Raw genomic sequence first — 23675 nt, forward strand, 5'->3', positions numbered from 1 at the left:
TACTCATTTAATGGCAATATGCACCTGTGGAGAAGTATTTCATTACCTGTGATGCATTTGTGTAGAATTTACAACCTTTTATCCAATTACATAATGACCATAATTAAAAAATCCAAACAACCCTCCAGCCCTCTCTCCCATGTTCCCTTTGTGATTAAAGCCCTCAAACTGGCCTGACTGCGACGGCAGGAAGGTAAGTGAGGGAATGTAAGTTTTAATTCTTAAGAGTTCCCTGCGGAGCACTTCAGACTGCTTTAGCTCAGGCTGAGTGACAACCTGTGGGAACCCAAACCTGCTTTGCCATAAGCAGGGTTTCTGCCTGGTTGCTGCTGGCACTGGCTGTGCTGTGCCGTTTTATGGTTCCCCCCTCCAAAAAAATCCTAGTTCCAATATAGACTCAGACAAATAGTTTAACAAAAATAAGCTCTGTCTCCCTCAGTTCTGCATTCCTATGAAAATGTGACTGATCATAAAGCCTGTCATGTCATACGATGTCAAAAGTAGTACAGTCCAAACATTAAGAGGTGCAAGGTTTGGAGCTGGAGGTCCTATCTTGCTTTAAACTTATCTCATAGTTGGAAAAATGAACACATTTTTGGGCTTAGAGTAGATAAGGGACTTTGAGTCTGAAAGCTGCCCATATTTTCCATTGTATCAGCTGGCCTAATGAGGGAAACAGGCTCTCCTGCTAAAGAATATGACAAAGAATAGGTGTCCTTAATGAATTAAAGCAGTTCTCAGCTATGATTTAGCACCAAACTGTTTTACACCATTTCTAGGATGAGAGGAGCAGAGCTGCAGGAGCGGCTGGGGAAGGCAGTCCTTCTCTGTTTATGCTTGTTTGCTTTGCACACTTGACAGGACTGTGGGTATAGGCAGTTTCTTCGTTGCGCTGTTGTTCATGTGGATGTCTCATGTAACGACAGGGGAGAGAAAAACATTTCTTTAAACAAATGAAAATAAGATTGTAAACCATAAAGCAAACAGCAGGGAGATTTGGGGGCAGATGTACTAACAAATCAACAACAGCTGTGAAAATTACTTCTGATACATATTTTGAACCTGATTAAAAAATAGTAATCAAGATTAGAGTTCATTTCCTTTTCAAATACCACAGATATCAATGTCTATGTCTGATACCCATTGAGCCTAAGCAGCATGGCACAACTCTCTCTGCAGCCACATCAGGGTACTTGGGTGGGTCTTTCCTCAGTGCATGGAGGCATGGAATCATGAGGACCAACAGTGCTCAGCAGTGCCCCTGACCCACCACCTGATGTCCCAAAGATGCCAGGCAGCATAAGGTGTATGGGCAGGTGGGGCTGGCAGAAACCGTCCACATGCTTGTAGGCAATTTTGTCTGCAGAGGAGGAACCAGCTGTATTAACATGAGGACACTGACAGTTCCTTCTGCCTATCCCCAACTAGAAAGCACTGCTTAATTTTCACCAAGAAGGACTTCTCTCAGCTGAGCAAATGTTGGTGTCTGATCTTCAGATTGAAGGGCGACTCGTTCTAACCTTAGGACTGCAGAGCCCTTTCTGTTGTGTATTCCACATGTCTGTATTTGATTTCACTATTTCTAATGAAAACTTTATATTTGTTAGGATTACTGACATCCTGCAAGAATTTAAAGAAGAAAATATATTTTATTGTTTTCTGGCAAAGAATAGGATTAAATTCTCGATTATAATGTTGGAAACAGTGAACAAAAGAAAGCACAACCTTGTGGTATTCATCACACTCATGCCTATTTGTAGCTGGCACTAGCTTTCTGTGAGACATGTCTCTGATACTCTGCAGCCAGAGTAACTTCTCTTATATTCAAAGAAGGACCAAGTATACTGCTTTTGACCAACCACCCATCCTCCAAAAGCTGCTAAATAAATCTCTTCTTTCTCTGTTAATTTGTGGGATCATACTACAAACTCCAATAGTCACCTCAGTGCCTATGGCACACCCTGTAGCTCATGAGGGAGGTTTCCCCCGCAGTGCTAGATCCCTGTTTACTCTTTCTCTGAGGAAGCTGGGTCAACTGCAGCTAGAACTATGCTATTTCATAGATGTTATATTATATTTTCCTCTTCTGGTGCCTTTTGGCTAGCTACCACCTCATAGAGACAGTACGTGATGCAGTAATGCCTGCCGTTGTTTACAGGAGAAATTTCCAGACATGGCAGATCCGAGGTCTGAGGGCACATTTCCTGCACAGAGAAGGCCTCCCCTAAACAATAAAGCTAGAAGGGTGTTTCCAGAGCAGAGGTTTTTGGCAGGGACTGGAGTTAGTGGTGGTGGCAGTGCCATTAAAAAGGGCTCAGTGGTCCCTGAGCTCCAAGCATGACCTCCCACATTTGCCAGATCAGCAGGTCCCATTTTCTGAACACTATAATGCTCTTCAGGAAGCAAAACCTACCAGCCATTGTTCAATGCCCTTGTCTGAGGCAAAGAGCAATCAAGAGCTGGTCTGGCTGTGTGAACTGGAGGTCCTGGCCCAGAGCTTGTTAATTCAGGTCCCCCAAACATGGGGAGCACTGGGGCATGGATGGGGGAAGCTCTGCTGCCTGCCCCTGCCCCAGCTGCTGTCCCACACACTTGGGCTGCAGTGGTCAGCCTCTTTAGGATTTGGCCTTAGGCAAAGCAGGTCAGGGTTGTGCTGCTGTCACTGTAACTGCTTACTTTGCTATGTCTGGAGCCTGGGTTGGCAAAAAGGCTTTATAGGGTGAAATAAGGTTGGTAAGGAGATGCTTTTACCAAAATACTAAGCACATTTTTTCTGCATTTTGGCCTTGTTTTTTAGAATGTGAGATTGTGTCAAATGTTTCATTAACATTTTTGTGTTTTCTGCAAACAGGAAATCCCGCTCTCGCCTGCAAACTAAAAAATATAATGGTAATATGCCTATATTGAAGTAACTGCTGCTCTCTGACTCATACTACCTTCCTCTTGGTACAAGAGCCTTATGTCTGTCTGTGTTTGCTTCTTGCTCAAATACTGTCTTCTGAAGTTGCACGAGATTTTGATGGAGCTCTGAGTTTAGTTTTCACTCTGTACTCATCATCATTGCCACTGAAGCAACCAGTCTGTAGGGGAAAGCAAAGTGTATTTTGCTATTTTGTCGTGGCTGTCTGCTCTTCACCAGTACACTAGAAGTCAAAGTAATCTTGGTGATGATAAGTCAGCTGCATTCAAAGCATATGACACTACAGACACATCTACACACAGGTCCAAATCCACACTTTAAAAGGTTTAGGATGCTTTTTGCAGGAGTAATTTCAGTATTAGCTGAGTCTTGCTATGCTTTATCCTTAGAAAGACACATTAAAAAAAAAATAGTTTTTATTTCCGTTTTTTAAAGTTTAAGACCAAGACAGGTAATGTCATTTCCTGCATCTCAAACACCCTGAATTCTCACCCAGATCCTGCATATCCAAGAAGCCACATCACTTCAGCTGGACTAAAACATTTGGATTTTTTGGAATAGAAAAAGTTGGGGTAACAGGGCTTGTTTAAGCTGGCAGATGGGGAGCTAAGGGGGAGCATGAGAGCAAGCTATAGCTACTTGAAGGGTAGTTACAAAGATGACAGAACCAGACTCTTAGTAGTGCCAGACAGCCAGACATGGGGCAGGACCCATGTACCAGAGTGTGGAAGGTTTAGGCTGGACATCAGCAGAATAGTAGTGCAACTCGGGAACATGTTGCTGAGGGAGCAGAGCCTGCAGAGTCACCGTCTGTGAAGGTTTTTGAGACTTTGCAAGGCAAAGCCATGTCTGAACTGACCTGGTGTTTGTGGCAGCCCTGCTTTGTGGAGGTGACTGGACCAGCTGTCCTCCACAGGACCATTTCAACCAGTGTTCTGATGAGTCTGTGAAACTGCTTAGTGCCGCAAGCAGGAACACAAAAATATTAAAGATGCCCTCAAAACTACTGATGACAGGAACGTAATTAGGTGAGACATGGCCAGACGCTAGGCAAACAACACTCCATGCATCAGAAGCAAGTTAAAAAAATACTCAGTGAGGAATTCAACAGTCCATTGATCTATTGAGGAGATTTGCTGGAGAAAGAGCAGTAGGTTTTAGCTTAAGAAATCTTTTTGTCTTCACATATACACTGTAAATACATAACTACCCACAAAAGAGCTCAAAATGCTCTTTTAAAATATTAATACTCACAAATTTTCCAAATCAAAACTGAAGATAGTTGGTAAATGTATTAAATTCCCTGTAGCAGAATAACTGGTATGTTCTGAAAAAAGGCTGCAACATCCTGTTTTTCCTTTCCAAAACCATAATTTCTTTTATCCCCAATTTTATTCCAGTCTCTCTGGCAGTAATGAGCTTCAGAGGGCAAGTATGAAAAGCAGCATTTGCAATTGGCTACAGTGAACTGAGGAAGAGCTAAAATAGAATATTAAATAAAACTCAAGTGATTCATTTTAAGAAACAGGATTCCATATAATAAATACAACCTTCAGAATCAGGACTATAATTTACAGTATATTAATTGCTTTACTACTGTGCTTTTTGACTGAGTATGCCTGTAACATTAAGTATGACTGTAGGTGACACAGGATATTTTCTCTGTGACATTACCACATCTCCCTATTGTAATGATTCTTGCCAGTGCAGAGTGTAAGTATTTGTTGTTGTCCAATATTTTTAAGAAGAAGGGAAAGACAGAGAGGTTCGGCTTCATAACACCTAACAAAAGGCACTTCAATGCAATGACTAAGAAAGGAGACGATTTGCCTTAGGGTCTGTATAATCTCAATGGAGGGAGATAGGAACATCTCAGAAAACGATTCAGCCCATCTAGAAGGGGGTTATGGTCACCAGCCAGCTTCTTTAATACATTCCAGTCAGGTACTTAAAGGCTGATGATATTAGTCCGAGCTTTGGGAAGGGTACATGTGTTATTTATACTATTTAGAAGAAGGATTCACCACGCAAAATTTGTTTTGCTTACTTTCTGTTTGAATGATATCAGGAACGGACCAAAACAGACTCCCTAGATTTTTACCCTAGGCCTTCTGTTGTTCCACACCCTCACATAAAAAAGATTGCTGTAGTGGTGTCAATCCCTCCATTATTTTCAGAACACATTTGGGAACATCTTGCACTGTCAGGACAATTATTCCTGGCTTCAAGCCTTGCCTGAGTGAAGGCAGGGGCTACCTGGAGATTTTCACTGCAAGCCTGTGTCTATTGTTTGTCTGAAAGTGCCCACGTGTGCTAGAAAGAACATGTTGTCCATGCTCTACATGGAACCAGACTGAGCAAACAAACCTGCAGGTCAGAGGAATGATGAATTCACAAGGTAGTGAATAGCCACTGCTGGATAACATGCAATATAATATCATGGTTGTATATGTTTTTAAATATAATAGCTCACTGAGGAATATTGAGGTGTTAGATCACTTTAGCTTAGCACCTTTCTATACTGATATATATAAGAAGTCTTATGCCTGCTTGTTTGAGACTGTACATTGCAGTTTATCCAATCTCTTTACACTGTGCCATTTGCTAAGTGTAGAGAACTGCCCTTTCAGGTAACTAACTGTGATTTCTCATAGCTGCTGCCATGTGCTGCCCAAATGTGAGCAAGTGACTTCAGGCATTCAAGTGGTTTGACACCTGTGACTGGGGCAGTGAATAATGCTGAGACTCAGGGGCCCTGAGAGCATCCAGAGCTGCACATTAGGCATGACTTTGGGACCTCTGCTTCTTTCAAGATCTGGAAAACTTGCAGGTCCAGAACTTCAGGGTGAAAAGGAGTTAAACCTAGTTTGCTATTTTGGTCTCCATCCTCATTTGAGGACGCTAATTTTTGCAGCAGCTGCAATGACCCCTGCATCCTGAGCAATTCATCAGAAGCAGCCCAGCTCAGATCCAATTTACCAGAACATTTAATCCAAATGGTCCCCATCTCTGCTGCCACCTCTTGTAGTGGCCCTTCAGATGTGAGTAAGGACGGATTTCCAGCAGGATTACTTGCTAAGCTAGCCTGCTTGCAGCTCCCTCTTCCCTGGGCCCCAATGCCCATTGCATGACCAGAAGTGTGTCCACCATGGCATGTGTCCATGGTGATATATCATGAGATAAATACACTTCCAGTCACACAGGCTGGGGAGGGCTCACTGTTCATCATTTAATAGGGAACACATACATACATTTTTATTCATGTCTAGTCATCCAGATATCTATATTTGTTTAGCAATGTACAGCTCTCAAACGTCTCCATATGTGCCAGCATGATGTGCTGGGATGTAAGAGCTAGCCACCACTGCTCCTTACTTCAGGATCACAGAGTGAAGGCCTGAAAGAGCTCTCATGAAACCATCTGGATTGGTTTAGGTAGCGTGTAGCCAGCAGGTCAAAGGCAGGGAAGAGATTATTCCCCTCCATCAGGCACTTCTGAATTGCTTGTCGCCACTGCCCCAAGAAGGAGTACATCAAGACGGTTGTGGAATCCAAGGCATACAAAGAGACATTGAGGAAGTTGGGCTTGGTCAGCCTGCAGAAAAGAAGGCTAAGGAGATGTATTATTGCTGTCTGCAACAACTTAATGGGAATATGGAGAAGAGAGAGCCAGGCTCTCCTTGGAAGCAGAGGGACACCGAACGCAGTTGACCCACAGTAGGGTTAGCAACACCTGGATCTTTCTGACTGAGACCACAAGCATAACTGTGGCTCCCATGGTGAGCTAAGGAAAAGAGGTGGGTAAGGGGATAGATAGGGCACCATTTTTATCAGACCACTGACCTAGCTGGAAAAAGTGGACAAGTTCTGCCTAATAGGCATTTGTCCAGTCTGTCCTTGACCATGTTTCTGTTAACTATGATTTGGCCATTTGTATTTCAGTCTTTGTTACATTAGGAATCAACAAGTTTTTATAAAACATGTAAAAAAGCCACTGATAACTTAGTTTCACCAGTAATCTTTAGGGTCATGTGACTATATTCCTGTTTATAAAAATAACATGTTCATATAAACTAAATGTGATTAAAATCAGCCTATGAAAACAATTAGTTTTTCCTTTCATTAGCAGACTCTGCAGGAGAGCAATACTGTTATGTGTGCTGTCTGAACAGTGTATAATACTTTGTGGCACTTAACAATGTTACTTAGATCCTGAGAGCAGAGTCAGCTCTTTAGGAATGAGGATGAGGTACCACTCTTAAAAAGGTTTATGTTTACACAAGGGGAAAAGCATGCCTTTGGAGACCTATGGGTGTTGACAGCTTACAAGAATTTCCCATTGATTAAAATGAATGAAAAATAGGTGAAACCAATACAGTCCTGGTCCAGTAGAGTGTGAGGCTTTTACTTTCTTCTGGCAGTGAAAGGGTGATGCTGTACACCTAGTCCTGCTCTCCCCAGGTGTCCTGCAGTTAGTCCAGAGCATAAAACTAAATTCCTGGTTCTATTGCAGACTTTTCCTGCCATATTGAATTCACCTCTAAGACAACATTCATGGAGAGCTTAGGCACCAGAGTGGCAGTCAGAGCTCACACCAATGTGTTAGACCCTGACACTTTTGCTGGGGAGATCCCCAGGGTAAACAGAGCCCTGTCTGGCATGGCCACCACCTGGGCAGGGCTCGGCAGCTCAGGATCTGGGAAACTCAGGCTCTACAAAGTCAAAGTTTCTTTACTGTTCAATCTGCCCAATCTGTTCAAAATACACCAAGCATATGCCTACTGGTATGAGACATGGCAGCCTAGCAAAGCTTCAGTTCTCTGCTGTGCTCCTAAGGGTTCCATGGGTTGGACTGACTTTGAACATGGGCAGTGTCAGTGCATGTCTTCCCAAAACACACCTTGTAGACAAACTCACAGCAGCTCAGTATAAGATGTATCAATGTCCCTAGTGGATCTAATCCACTCTGCTTTCCAGTCCTTCATCTGCAAAACTGGGAATGTAGTACATGCCTATTTCACATGGACATCACAGGGATAAGTACATTCGAGGCTAAGTGGAAAAGAAGCATGCACGTCCTCAAGGAAAACTGGCTGCCATTTATCAGCTATTTAATGAATGAATGATACAGAAAAGCCGTATAATAAAATACAAGATGCAAAAAGGGTTAAAAAGATCAAAAACATACTCTATGTGAAACATTCTTCTTATTATTTTTTTTCTATTGAAACTTTATATCTAGAAAACCCTTATCTGTCAGTTCCACATACTTTTCTTGATAGTGTGCCTTACCCCATGATAGTGACTTTTGTAATGTTTTATTAGTTTCTAAAAAAAATTTTAAAAATCACAGATGACTTATAACAATGATTCATGTTATTGTTATTGCTCATTATTATCATTTGTCATATGAGACAATGCCTGGTTGTGCATTTTTCCTCATTTAGAAGAGAAATCTGGCTCAGCTCTGAAGGCTCCAAATTCTGTTTATTATACTAGCTAAAACATGTTTATTACACTGTCATGTTTTTATATCCCTCCTGCTACCTTGTGCAAAACATACTTTTGCTCTGACTAAGCTGTGAAAATTCTGCAAGGTTTTGCCCTCTCTGATCAAGCCATTGATCCACCGAGTTCAACAGCCTCATGTGATGGGAGCCAGTATCTGACCCAGCAGATTGCCCTCCACCTCTCAGTACCACACCTAATCCTGAGAGGCACTCCACGGGGAAGATGCCTTCATGAATTCCAGTCCTAATTTGTGATATTTCCTGAGTTTTAAGCTCTATTATTTCCTTAAAAATGTGAGTTAGAAATGGTCATGTACTGCCTGTCTGTATGATTGTTAGCATAACGGCATTTGATCAAGAGAAGCTGCAGGAGACATATGTAATAGCTAAAAATAACAGTGATAAAGCAACAGTAATGACAACTCTATTTTCATGTTGCAGCTGCAATAAATTTGTACAGAACCTTGGCCAAGAGGCTTTCCAGGCACTTAACTGAGCCTTTTGGACCCCTGAGCCACACTGACTCCACAGCTTGATGGCAAGAAATCTGCTAAGCAACTTTCTGAACACAAATAGCAATCAAATAAAGTCCCCTTATGGGAACTCAGTCACCGTTGATATCTCCTTGATTGTCGACCATATCTGAAAGACTAACAAGCTCTACCTTTTGGACCGGGTGGCTGGAAATGTGACTGTTCTTTCCTGAATTCTGCCATTGGATCTAATGAATTACATTACCTTCCTCTACAAATCTTGCGCCGTCAGGATTGTCTGTGATTCAATAATCAATGGGATGTTGCTAGAAACACACTAAAGGTTCATTGTGGCATGAAAACCTCCCAAACATTTTGCTTGGCTTTGCAGTGATGTCAATATTTATTGTCACTGTCACAGACCCAGAAAGATTACACAGACATGGCCAGGACGCTGCACTTGCGGTTCATATAGGGTTACATACAGCACTCTCCCTCTGCTTTTGAATTTAAGAGATATTGCATCAGAACTGGTGCCAGTGAGATGGGTTTTTCAATCAGCCCAAACACTGTTGGGAAAGGAAGGGAATCAGTGACTGACGTATCTGAGCTCCTGCTTCTTGCTTCACAGACCCCGGCTGGGTTTGAATCCCAGAGGAGCGATGCTAACGCTATAGTCCCACAACTCCCTTAAGTCAACATAAGCAAATGCTGATGCTAAAAGAGGCAGTGCCAACTTCCCACTGACACAATCACTGTTTTCACTCTCCTTGCTTCTCCAGTGACTGCAAATAGTCATAAATACTTACGGGAGGAAAAACAAGAAAAAAAGAGGCTAGTTTTAACCAAGAACGTTGCTTTGTTCCCACTCACCATGGGGCTGCATGAACATCTGGCAGAAGGGAGAGAGAGACGCAAATGGCAATAATCAGGCAGAGGACTGGAAGGTAAGCCAGGACTGCTTATTCCAGTTTAAACTGATTGTGGAGCTAGCGAGTAACCTACAGCACTTGTACAACATTCCCTCAGGGCTAAAAAGGAGTGGAGAATGGGTGTGCAAAAGCATGAGGCAGACTTCCCTGGTTCAGGGAATCCTATCCTGGTTAGGCAGATAAGATAAAACCAATTTTCTGACTCCAGGAAAATGCTATCAGAAATGTTTAAGCTAGTCTAAACATAGCTAAAGTACCCTTAACTTACAAAGTGCTTCACATTATCCATGATGACATCCAAAATCAAGTATTGATAATTTCTAATGAAAGATAACCTAGTCAAGTTGCTCTTTTAATACAAAACCGTTGTCGCCTTTTTTTGAAATTAAAATCACTTGCCTCATAAAAAGTTTTTATGTTTCAGAAAAGTATATTGAGAATAATTTTTCTTAATAATGACTCTTATAACAGCATTACTTAAAACAATTAAATCAATTAGTTCAATAAAATTCTTCAACTGAACTGCAATATTTTGGCACTGTGACTGATTGAGTTTACTGCCTTTCCAATTAATGAAAGATTGGTTCCTTTAGCAATTACACTCTGATTAGTCCTCAGCAAGAACATTTTCCATTACTCATCCCCCACTGCTATCAAAGGGCCGTTATTGCTGGATTTTCATTCTCTCTTTAATCCTGAATTAACAGAGTTTATCACAATCCTTGCTCAGTAGAACTCTTGGAGAAAAATTGATTTTGAATTTTACCCATGCTAAAACTTCATTGACATAGGCAAGTACAAGAAGTAACATTACTAGACACTGAAGTGTCACGCCAGCCACAACCACCTAATATTTTTGGCTTAATTTTAAAAATTGTAGCTGTAGCTGCTCAGGAACGAGTAAGCATTAATATCAAAAAGGGGGATAGAAAATTAACTGTTTATCACAAAATAATCTTTTCATAGCCCAAGCAATCAAGGTGAGATAATTGTCAATCAAGCTCTAAATTCAAACACAGCTGTTAAAAATCAGAGACAAATGAAGCCAGACACTTCACTGCAGTTTTAGCACCTAACTCAGAAGTGAGTACAGAGTCTTGATAGTACCTGAGACCCTGTTGTAACTCTGTACAGTTGTAAAAGCACTCAGAAAAGAAGTCCAAATTGGATTGTCTTTCTGAAGCTGAAGATAAATATATTTACCATGCGGTTAAAAAGGTACTTAATGAGAAAAATGTGTTAGTATATTAGCATTTCTTTAAAAAAAATTAAGTATTAAAGAAAAAATGGTTCTTGACTTCCAATATGCAATTAGTATTTTTTTTAATCAAATCCTATTAATAGAAGTTTTTTCCTGGTTCAGCAGACTGAATGAACATGCCAGTGAAGACTGTGAGCGCACTGTAATGAGCAGTCACCATTCCTGCAGACTCATGGTTCTTTACTTTGCTATTGGCTGTTGAAAGTAATCAGAAACTACAAGTATTGCTAAAACAAAGCTGTATTTATAATTATATTTTGTCACCATTAGCTTCCATGTCTTTTTTATTCAAATGTTAAAAATTAACATTTTATAAGTTTTGTCACTTACTCTACTTGACTCTGTTAAGTACAGTTTGAAGTGAAATCTGGAAATCAGCAATTCTCACAGAAAAGTAACGTTTTATGATGTGCTTCACATTCATACACCACTATTGTTTATTATACTATTGTGCAATTTTGCACAAATATCGATTAGTAATTTCGTAAATCTGAAAACCACAATTCCCAGGTGATGACCATGACCCTAGAAAAAGTCTAGAGAAAACAACCTCATTACGAGACATACCTTGCAATAGATGTTTGTTTAACTGGAAATCCGCAAGAGCAGCTGCCCAGTGCAACGGTACATATTTGCTTCTGAATCCTTTCTCAAAGGCACTATTTAAACATGTTGATGAACTGAACTGGATTTCTCCCCACCTCCATTCCAGCAAAACAAGGAGACTCAGAAGACAAAATTTGTTTAGTTATTGCAAGTAGTGCTATGTTATAAGTGAGAAATTTACTTCCTACAGTCCTATTTAAATATGAAGGTGGGAAATTTCCATATTCCTGCACAGATGCAATGTCTGTGTGTACTGCTCAGTGACATTTCCATTTGAAATTTAAAATAATATTAATCTATTTCTGAAAGTGATTATGTATATAGCTCCTCCTTGTCCATATTTGGCTTGATATAAAAGATCTGGCTACTCTACCTTTACCACTTTGTCAAGAGGGAAAAAAGAGGTATTGTATAGAGAATATCATTCCAATTCAAGGTATATGACTTGTTTCAGATCTGGTTCTGATTTACATTAAACTGTAAAGAACTGAGAATGATAACATGGGTTTTACGATGTGTGCAGCTGGACTAGCTATCACTAAATTTCACACAGCATCCTGAAGAGCAACAGTGGTAACAGAGATTTTTCAGTTGCTCCCGTTCTGGGCTAAGTTCAATGCTTTGACCTAGAGGGGAAAGTTTGTGTCTCCTGAGCCAGTCACACTTTACACTTCCTTTCTGGTCTCTGTTTTAGCCTTTCTTCTGCCAATGTCTGGACTGGAATCCCTTCAGCCTGTCAACACTGTAATTAGCTGAAGAAAATTCTCAAAGTGCTCCTTCTCTCTTGGAGCTGTTTTTGTAACAATTCTATCTCAAAAAAAAAAAGAAAAGGCATCAGGAATGACAAAAGGCAGGTCATCAATGGGCCATGGCTGAGGTGGTGTCATACATCTTCTCTTCCACCATTGGCCAATGATGTAAATAGTCAAAAAGGACTTGATCCAATGTCCCTTCTACTCCTGTGGGCAGCATTTATGCAGGTGACCAACTTCACTCTCCCATGGAGGAAGATCTGAGCTAATTTAATGGTACGCTAAGTGCCATAAAACCAAACTTTCTCAGAGCAGGAATGATGTTTTCCATAGTAAAACAGAAACAAAAAAGTACAAGATGAGTCATGCTTTTAAGATGTGTGAGTTCTGAAGCCTATTTCAAACAAAACTAAAAATGTCCATCAGCTACTTACTCTTTTGTTTGCTTTGTGTCTTCACATGTATTGGTGTCTGTAGGCAATAAATCATAAAGTAGAAGCATGGACTGAATGCTGAGATACTAATTCAGGCTAAACTTATTACCAGCAAAGGAAGATCTGTCTGAGTAACCTTATCATCCCCTCATTTTTTTTCACTGTAAAAAGGAAAAATACTAAAAAATCATATTCCTGCAGCATCCAACAATTTTGCTCCTCTCTGTTTCAATAATCAGAATGTTACCCACTAATCTGGTCTAAAAGTAGAAGGGTAAAACCATGCTTCCTAACAAGACTTGTGGTGGGCTTGAGGAGCAAAGGTATGTTCCTTAAATTTCAACCCTTAGTTTCATAGTGTAATTTTCTGATTCTTGTTAACTTACCTTTTCTTTTTTTCTCCTCTGCAATGTCTTTAACATTAATTTCTGAAATATGACTTTTAAATTTTCAGACCTAATTGCTGGATAAATTAAAGAAAAAAAGGAGACAATGAGCTATATTAGGAATCAAGTGTTCTGTAAACTAAGGTCGTAAATTGCTAAAAAAACAGGAAGATGTTATACTTTTTATTGCAACATTATGAAATTTTCCTTTTACTTTGAAGAAAACTTCACCTTGTGGCAAAATGGGCTAACTCTACCATTTCTAATGGTGTATAGAGAAACTGTCCGCAGTGGTTATGAAATCCAAATCATCAACTCAATCATCAAGACTAGATGGTAATCTTGACTACTACTACTTGCAAAACTCACCAGTGGTAGTGACATATGACACATTTTTCAAGTTCTAATATTCAGTTCTGATGAGAGGAAAAGTGTGATAATAATTTCCTCCCTTTTTCACAATGATTTTATAAAAATCAGTTAGTGCTTGTAAAATGTTTTGATTGGCTAAAATACTACATGAGTGCTCATCCTTTAGTTGGACATCTGACCTTGATGTAATATTCTTAAACATTCTTAATGTATTTCATAGAATCATAGAATGGTTTGGGTTGGAAGCGACCTTAAAGATCATCTAGTTCCAACCGCCCCGCCATGGGCAGGGACACCTTCCACTAGACCAGATTGCTCAAAGCCCCATCCAAGCTGGCCTTGAACCCTTCCGGGGGGGCGTGCATCCACAACTTCTCTGGACAACTTGTTCCAGTGTCTCACCACCCTCACAGTAAAGAATTTCTTCCTTATATCTAATCTAAATCTACCCTCTTTCAGTTTAAAACTGTTGTCCCTCATCCTATCACTACACTCCCTGATAAAGAGTCCCTCCCCATCTTTCCTGTAGGCTCCCTTTAAGTACAGGAAGGCTGCTATAAGGTCTCTTTGGAGCCTTCTCTTCTCTAGGCTGAACAAACCCAACTCTTTTGGCCTGTCCTCATAAGGGAAGGGCTCTAGCTCCCTGACCATCTTCATGGCCCTCCTCTGGACCCACTCAAGCAGGTCCTTCTTATGTTGAGGGCCCTAGAGCTGAACCCAGTATTCCAGGTGGTGTGTCATGAGAGAAGAGTAGATGGGAAGAATCACCTCCTTTGACCTGCTGGCCGCACTTCTCTTGATGTAGCCCAGGATGTGGTTGGCTTTCTGGGCTGTGAGTGCACATTGCTGGTCATAGTCAGTTTTTCATCTACCAATACCCCCAAGTCCTTCTCTGCAGGGCTGCTCTCAATCCACTCTTCGCCCAGCCTGTATTTGTGCTTTGGATTACTTTGACCCATGTGCAGGACCTTGCACTTGGCTTTGTTGAACTTCACGAGGTTTGCACAGGCCCACCTCTCAAGCCTGTCAAGGTCCCTCTGGATGGCATCCCTTCCCTCCAGTGTGTTGACTGCACCACTCAGCTTGGTGTCGTCGGGAAACTTGCTGGGGGTGCACTCAATCCCACTGTCTGTGTCACCAACAGAGATGTTAAACAGAGTTGGTCCCAATACCAACCCCTGAGGAACACCACTCATCACTACTCTCCACTCAGACATTGAGCCATTGACTGCAGCTCTTTGAGTGCAACCATCCAGCCAGTTCCTTACCCACTGAGTGGTCCATCCATCAAATCCATGTCTCTCCAATTTAGAGACAAGGATGTCGTGTGGGACAGTGTCAAATGCTTTGCACAAGTCCAGGTAGATGACGTCAGTTGCTCCACCGACTCTGTAACCCCGTTGTAGAAGGCCACCGAATTTGTCAGGCATGATTTGCCATTAGTGAAACCATGTTTGCTGTCACCAATCATTTCCTTATTTTCCATGTGCCCTAGCATAGTTTCCAGGAGCATTCGCTCCATGTTGGGCACAGAGATGAAACTGGCTGGTCTAGTTCCCCAGGTCTTCTTTCTTCCTCTTTAAAGGGTTATGATTCCCCTTTTTCAGTCACTGGGAACGTCACTGGACTGCCATGATATCTTACATATGATGGATAGTGGCTTAGCTGCTTCATCTGGCTGTTCCCTCAGGACCCGTGGATGCATCTCATCAGGTCCCATGGACTTGTGCACCTGCAGGTTCCTTAGTCTCAAACCCAGTCTTCTCCTACAGTGGGCATTTCTTCATTCTCCTAGTCCATGCTTTTGCCTTCTGTGACTTGGGTGGTGTGGCTGGAGCCCTTGCTGGTGAAGACTGAGTCAAAAAAGTTGTTGAGTACCTCATCCTTCTCCATATTCTGGGTAACCAGGTCTCCTGTTTCCTTCTAGAGAGGTCCCACATTTTCCGTAGTCTTCCTTTTATCACTGATGTTCCTCGTTGCCCTTGATGTCCCTGGCAAGATTTAATTCTATCAGGGTTTTGGCCTTCCTGACACGATCCCTGGCTGTTCGGACAATTTCACTGTATTCCTCCCAAGCTATCTGTCCTTGCTTCCACCCTCTGTAGGCTTCCTTTTTGTGTTTGACCGTGTCCAGGAGCTCCATGTTCATCCATGCAGGCCTCCTGGCATTCTTACCTGACTTCTTTGTCAAGATGCATCGCTCCTGAGCTTGGAGGAGGTGATCCTTGAATATTAACCAGCTTTCTTGGGCCCCTCTTCCTTCCAGGGCTTTGTCCCATGCTACTTTGCCAAGCAGATCCCTGAAGAGGCCAAAGTCTGCTCTCCTGAAGTCCAGGGTAGTGAGCTTGTTGTGTTCCTTCTTCACTGCCCTAAGTATCTTGAACTCCACCATTTCACGGTCACTGCAGCCAAGGCTGCCCTTGAGCTTCACATTCCCCACCAGCCCCTCATTGTTGGTGAAAACATAACTTCTTAATAATATAATTCTTAAGTTTTTTATTACTTCCTTCAAACTTTGAACCTTTAGCTATGATATAGTCTAGCATCTTATATTTTACACAAGGCTGTGACTTCCATGATTTGAAAGTGAAATTCAAAATATTGACAAGATGATGAACCTTTTATTACCTTTCCACACTTGGATAACACTACTGATTTTTTTTAATGAAGAACATTATCATACTATGATTCTGAATCTTTTCTTTCTGGTGCTAATAGTTTACAGCACAGACTAAAATAATGTCACATTATGTACCATGGGTGTCTGTTTCATGACTTGCAAGATCTGGAATCTGTGTCTCACTGGCGGTCTATAAGACTTTTGCTAAAGATGTAACACATAAGATCATATTTCCAGATTTACCTGATAAATTTTCTCATAAGAATAAAGAAGATAACAACAAGAAATCTTAGGCACCAACGAGTTTCACTAAGAAGTGCTAGATTTATCACAAATCAAAACCAATAAAAATGTATAGTTAACTTCAAAACTATCTGTTGTGCCTCAGAAAATTGGTACATATGATAAATTGTTTCACACTGGTACAACTTTTAAATCATGGACCAGGATTTTTTCCATCTCTTGTAAGTCTTTTAATCCATACATTTCTCATCTCAAGGTTATACTTTGAATTCATTCTGGTTGGTACTGCCTATAAGGAAACTAGAGAAGTGTCAACTTTTCAACATGTAGACACTGACCTCCTAAAGGATGGTGGGTGATTTCTCTTAGCATGTTGCCCTGATGTATCACACTGTTTTCTGCTGTTTTTTTTCAAGATGCTACTTTCTGGTATCCACTTATTTGAAAAACTCATTCATGTCTTATCATGAATGAGATTGACGGAGCTGTCATGTTTTAGCCTGCTGATATTGCATGGGTATTCACCGTTGAGGTCTGACAACTATTTTCCAATGAAGACCCTTAAATGTAGAACTTAGCCATCTCCTTCCAGTCCTCCTTGCTCCAGTTTTTTATACACAAGTGAAGGAAAGAGAAAAAGGAATAATATGCTGACTCACTGTCTTAGTGGGATTTCTTTGTACACTGATGATATGACTGAAGAAAACTGTTGTGGAAAATATGAATATAGGATCTTAGTGGGGAAAAAAGGTGAATTACTAGTGCTTCATGGTGATAATTGTTTTGAAAAGTGGATAGGCTGGTGTTTTAGTCATATTCTACTCATAGGTAGGTGCCACAAGACATGTGGAATTCACTATGTTCTATTATTGCTTTGTTTATATTATTGGACAGTATTTTCTAAAAGTTTTAGTGTTGCAGCTTTGACCCCAATACTGTAACATCAGATACTGGCTTGTGTTTGGAAAGAAGGCCTTACAGCAGAAGGTTGAAAGTTCATGGTCTATTTCTTATCTTCTAGTGCTGTCATACTTGATTTTGTGGAGCTTGAGATCTATCCTATCATATGGTGCTGCAGAAACTGAGCAGCAAGTTAGGCAGTAACATCCAAATACTGTAGCACTTAAAAATTGGAGTCACCCCCCAAAACACCATCAAAATTATTTCAAGGATCTCTATGATTCCATTTAACATGAAGGGCCTTGATTTATGCTGTACAAAAACACAGCTTCTACAGTTTATGTCAGGGCAAAATCTGAAACACATTGCATCTCTCTCTTTCTGACTATGGGAGTAAATTCTCAAAAAATAACCTTCCCTTCTCATTACCAGGTAATGATGTACATTTGTGACCTGTTTGAGTTTCTCCATCCAACCGTGTTCTTCCTGACTTACAGGAAAGATGTGTTTGTTCAGCCACACTCTTTCAGCCAATTCAGTAATGAGTATCCACTCTTACCAGCTGACATGTAGCACAGAAGAAACTGTTCCACTTCAAAGTATAGTCTTCACCAGGTCAACGTGCAAGCACATATACAAGTCCCACTATAATAATCAGACCTATTGGCAAGTTGGAAAAGTATTTGTTTTTTTACTGTAAAATTTGACTTTTCCACCCAGGTCCTTAAAACATACGATTCTGAGTAAAAATATATGTATTTACAAATATTCTTGTAGCAGTTTGGTTTCGAAAATATTATTATCTGGTATAAGGGATTTTGCCAAATATAGACACTTCCTACAAAAGTTAATTAAAAAAAAAAAAAACTACTCACAAAAGGAAAACATTTAATCAGGTCAGCTTACAGATTTATGCAAATGCATAATGCAAGAGTTATCCTGACATACACAGGGGAGCTCATACCGAAAACTATTCTCAGAAAGTTACTTACTCTTTTTTCAAAGTAAATGGTTAGAAAAATAAATAGGTGCAAAAAGATAAATGTATTCGATTACTTCCAGCAATGTGTTCCTTTCTTGTGTGTTATCCTGGAGAGTGTCTCAAATAATTGCTCAAAAGAAGGCACTGGAGTGCAGAAGTTAAATTTCTGATGCCATTTAGTTAAATTGAATCATTAAATACAAGAACTAAGGACCTGGTTCTCCTTTACACAAAAGTGTCTTTATGCCACTCTGGCAGTACAGAAGGGCTGTAAAACAAGTAATACAATTAATGCCTGACTGAATGCCCACTGGCACCAACTGGAACAGTGAAATGAAAACTAAAGCCTAAATTTCTCTAAAGATTTTTCTAAATGAAAAGTCCCATAACTGTCACAAATATCACTAGCTACTAAAGAATAGAAACAAATCCACTGATTTTTTTACTTGATTTTTTATGACAGAGGACTTCAGAAAGTGATTGAAGCTGTGCAAAAAATACTCTAGAAGTGTACAAAGACTTCTGTGGATTTGGTCTAGGAATAGTTTTCTTTGTCTTTTGGCCCAGTTGCAACAGGAAAACAAGTATTTTTGATAGAAATGCTGACATAACTTTACTAATAGCACCTCTAACAGAGATTGTTACAATGTCTATTTACTCAGGTACAGCATTAAATAAGAGATGTGAACTCACCATAGCAACCCCTGCATCACATTGCAGATATGCTGCTTCTAAGATACGGCAAATGTTTCTGAAGAAATACACATGAATATTAGGTAAACATCTATCAATTCCGAATGGTGTTTCAAAAATACTTTACCATACAGTATAACAAAAAGCAACATAACTTGATGCTATGTAAATTATTAATTACTGGACTTTATTTTCATTGTCTTATGATTATTGCCTCAAAATATAAGTTTAGATAACTCCCCAACTCACTATGGCAAAAATAGTGACAAACACATTGGTGAGTTCCTCCAAAATGTCACTGAATCTTTAGGCTCCCTACTAACCCAGAGGACTTGCCTGTCCTTTTTCGGCATCCTCCTGCTGATGGCCTAAGGTCTTGCAAAAATGTTCACCATAAGATATTCAGTAGAATTGTGTGAATACAGTTAAGGTTGGAAGTAGGTTTTCTTCTGAAGAGTCTTGCAGCCCACTTTTAGGTGCATGACTGTTTCCTCTTCATTATCTCTCTGCTCTTAGTTTTCGTCTTGAATTTTACCGGCTAACATGTGTCCCTTCAATTTATCTTTATTCAGGTTGGCTTTCCTTCTTTTGCATGAACAAAATGTCATTGTATTTACAAAGTTACTGCTTGTATTTTTACTTAAGTGTTTTTATCCTTTCAGTCATTCTGCTATGATTCATATAAGCATTTTCTGTGTTTAATTTAATTTTAGCATTTTTCCTTTGGAAGCTTGATCCTTAATATATCCAGTATGACTTATGCCCTAATAAAAAGCTTTTGGGTTGATGTTCAATTGACTCCAACTTGACCAAAATCCTTGGCAGGTTGCCTGTTCATATACATCAACTTTAAATAACTTACGCAGTGTCTAAAGCAAGTTCTTGATGATATCCAGCGGGTTGCTCTGCCTCCTGCAATCAAGTTTTTGTTGCTGGATCATTCTTATACTTGTTTCTGCTGCTGTTTTTTTTCTCTACCTTACCCAACAATTCATGGCAGAATTTACTCTTGGAAGGAGAAGTAAGTGATCACATCCGCTTTGGTCTTTTCTTGATATTAAGCAACTACATTGACTCTTCCCAGATCTTATTTGTAGAGGGGGAACACCCATGTTCTCGCATTACCTGAGAAGACTGATAAAGAAGACAACCAGTATTCTTTTTTGACACATAAAGTTGTCTCTATACGTTCTTTCATCACTGCTGACCAACTTTTGGGAGACAAATGCCAAAGTCTTTAATCCTGATGTAGCTTGAGCACAGGAACATCACATGATCAGTTTGGGAACTGTGCACAGCTCCAGGGCTACAAGCATCCCTCCTCTCCATATCTAGTCCATTGGGATCACCTGAGGAGGAAGAGATGGAGACAAGGCTGCTAGTTCTACTAAATTACTAGTGTGCAATATGGTTGTCATTTCTTGCTCCTTGTCCCAAGTCTACTTTAGCCTACTTGGACTGAACAACTACCTGATTTGTCAGTGAACTGGATATTTTAAGATCTTCAGCAGTTTCTGAAGAAAGAAAGAGATTACAGTGGATGTTGTTCAAAATAGCATCTCATCTGGATGCAAACTGACATATACATTTTTGATTGTCTATAGCCGGTATACTAAGATGAACTGTAATGCACCTGTATGCCCACTGTCTATGGAAACAGTGGGGCTTTACACCTACAGATTTCTTATACAGAATATCACAAAAATAACAAAATTATCATTATGTGATCACCACAGAATTGGCTGCCTGCTAAACCTCTGAAGTGCTATCCAGTTTAATCACCAATAGTAATTACTTTCTACACTTCACAGCAGAAAGCTCATCACTTTGCAGAAAACATGAGCAACACTTGGTAGTTCTTTTATACCTCAGCAGCCACTCTCCTGCAACATCAATGTCAGGCGAACAGAGAGGTTCTTCCCTTAAGAAGACTTTGCACCCTCTAACACCTATCTGCTTTTATGTGAGAATAGACACTGAATCTTGGGCTAGCCCAATAGATCTATGTCCACAACTATGTTAAAATAACATAATTGAATATTGCCATTTTTCTAAAATAATGACAAACATTATTTTTAATCTTAGGCGAAATGTAGGGGTTCACCTACTACTCTAATTCGCATTTTAATCATATTTCAAGCCTTCCAAGCTTCAGCAGAATAAATGCTATGAAGAATGCAGCCACCCGAACAAAACAATAAATGAATGAAATCCATGTTCTTGGGACTAATAAGAAGAGAAAAGATGATGTTACTGCAAAATATTCAAGTATCTTCAATATATGAAACTTCTCTGAAATACTGAAATCCAGCAGAACAGGAGAAATTATAAGATCCAGCACTTACTGTTCAGATGTATTCTAGATTGATATCCTTCTATTTAATATTCTGAATTATGTATTAGAAATATTATATATATCTCAGGTATGAGGAGTGAAAAATCCTGTCCTATATGAAAAAAAATTAATATGCTAAAGTGTCAGCTGAGAATTATACAAATGCCTGTGTTTTAGCCAAAAAAAGAATGTGAAATCAAGCAACTATTATAGTGCTCAGAAAAAGCTCAAATGGCATACCTCTAGGTAAAGAAATATCAGAAGAATTAATAGTTATTAAAAGACAAAATTTCTATGTTCTATAATAATTTCTATAATAAATCCTAGAAGCAGTATAACCTATTTTTCATAATGTCTTCAAAACATATGGATGTGCTTCAAAGTAATCAGGAACTTCCTATATAGAGAAGACATGAAAAGATTTGTTTGGAACAGGCTCAGACAAATTATTCTCTAGGGTTTCTGGTTTGTCAGAGGTGAGGTGGAGGAATTAGCAGGAATAAGACTAGCAGTATGGCCCTGGTTACACTGTTCTCACTTTTGCTGAGAAATACATGCCAACAGATACAGATCAGGATTAAAATGGTACTGTCATCAAATTGCTGAAATTTCTGTCTTCAAATGTACACTGTCTTTCATTCTCACATAATGCAATTTCTTCTTTGATATACAAAAAGTGATGTTCTTTCAACCCTGAAAACTCACAGACTTGTGTGAATTTTCGGACCTAGATGTCTCAATTTGGAGAACAGAAAAACATAATGTCAAGAAATATAGCTTCAATAACTTCTGCATGACTAAAACTTATTTTCACCTTGCTGATGAGGGATACCAACATACCAAAGCCATGAGCAGATTCCAACATTCCCTTTCTCTTTTCCCTCTCTCCCCACAATTGTCCCACCTGCTGTTGCAGTAGCAATCCCATTCACTTTGTGACTTTAACAGGACCCAAACTGATATCACTCATCTTTTGATAAATATATGTTTGTAGTCTGCACTTAATACCAAAAGACAGAGGGAAATATGCCAAAGCAATATAAAATATGTGCAATTTAATGAGATGCTATTCTTTAAGTGCACAAACTCTCTTGTTGTAGTAAGTTTGTCCTTTGCTCTTTTTGGACCTGCAAAGATTGATGTTCGTTCTACCACACTGTTTCAGACCACAGGTGATTCATCTCCTGCCTTCCCTGTCTTCAAATGTTAAAGCAGCTCCAGTCAACCAACAGGATTTGGGTATAAATCTTTCAAAGGGTATTCTTACACTATAAACACAATGTACCTCCCCAAACATATGATCACATGAATGTATCCAGTGTTTTTCAACACATTCATTTATTGAAGATCTAAACTTCTTGATTAATGACATACATTACAGGTCTTCTTCAGCCTTAAACTTGTCAATCTGGGGGTGTGTTGTATTGTTCTTACAGGTTTTCATAGCAATGTTGCCGAATCAACTGATTTAAAAATGTGTATATAGACCCTAAAGACCTGTCAAAAATACAGAAGTTTATGTTTAGAATGACTGTGGAAATCTAAGATAGCGGGATGCTGAATACAAAAGATAAATTAGCACAGACCAGACCAATATCATGTGCACCATTTTTTCATTCATCATTCAGGACAAGTGAGGTTTTGCATATTTTATAGCAGAAATAATCAGCAGCTTTTATAATAAAAATAAATGTGTGTTGACCATCCCTACTACTGTTGCAATCTTTATGTTATACTTTGATTTTTCTTGTTTTAAACTGCACTATTTCTTCTAGAATTTACATTAATAAGTTTTATTTCTTCTGCTAAATTTTATTTCTTCTGCTTTACCTGATTTGGTCACATTTATTACTCTTATTATACCAACAGCTTTCAACTATTTTAAATTTACACACTTCTAATGAATTTTGAATGAGTAAGGATTCTTTGCAGTGAATTTGATGCTACTGACAAAAGTCTTGTTTTTCTTAGGTAACTCTCACAGGCTCTCAGAAATTGGCAACTCCAGTCAAGTTAAAAGGTTAAAATTCCTGATGTAATCTAAAAAATCTCTGCTTCCATGCTGGAGTCCCCAAATTCTTCCCCTTCGCTAAGCAGTGAACAATTTATTATCTTGGCATGCTCCCTTCATTGGTCCTGAGAATTTATGCTATTCCAAAATTAGATGGTTCAAAAAGGTCTTCTCTCTGTGGTACAGAAATGTAAAAATCTCAAATATAGTGTGAATATTTTTGGTAGCAGAGGCAGAGATTCAGT

At 39.6% G+C, this 23675-nt stretch overlaps 1 long non-coding RNA gene across 1 annotated transcript; it reads left to right on the forward strand.

Moving 5' to 3' along the window:
- Positions 1-9690: 9690 nt before the first annotated feature.
- Positions 9691-23129, forward strand: LOC141944217 (uncharacterized). Its single transcript, XR_012629194.1, has 3 exons — positions 9691-9850; positions 19054-19167; positions 21225-23129. It is a non-coding gene; the product is annotated as an uncharacterized LOC141944217 (long non-coding RNA).
- The last annotated feature ends 546 nt before the right edge of the window (positions 23130-23675 follow it).

Source organism: Strix uralensis, chromosome 5 (assembly GCF_047716275.1).
Source record: "Strix uralensis isolate ZFMK-TIS-50842 chromosome 5, bStrUra1, whole genome shotgun sequence".
NCBI classification, from domain to species: Eukaryota; Metazoa; Chordata; class Aves; order Strigiformes; family Strigidae; genus Strix; species Strix uralensis.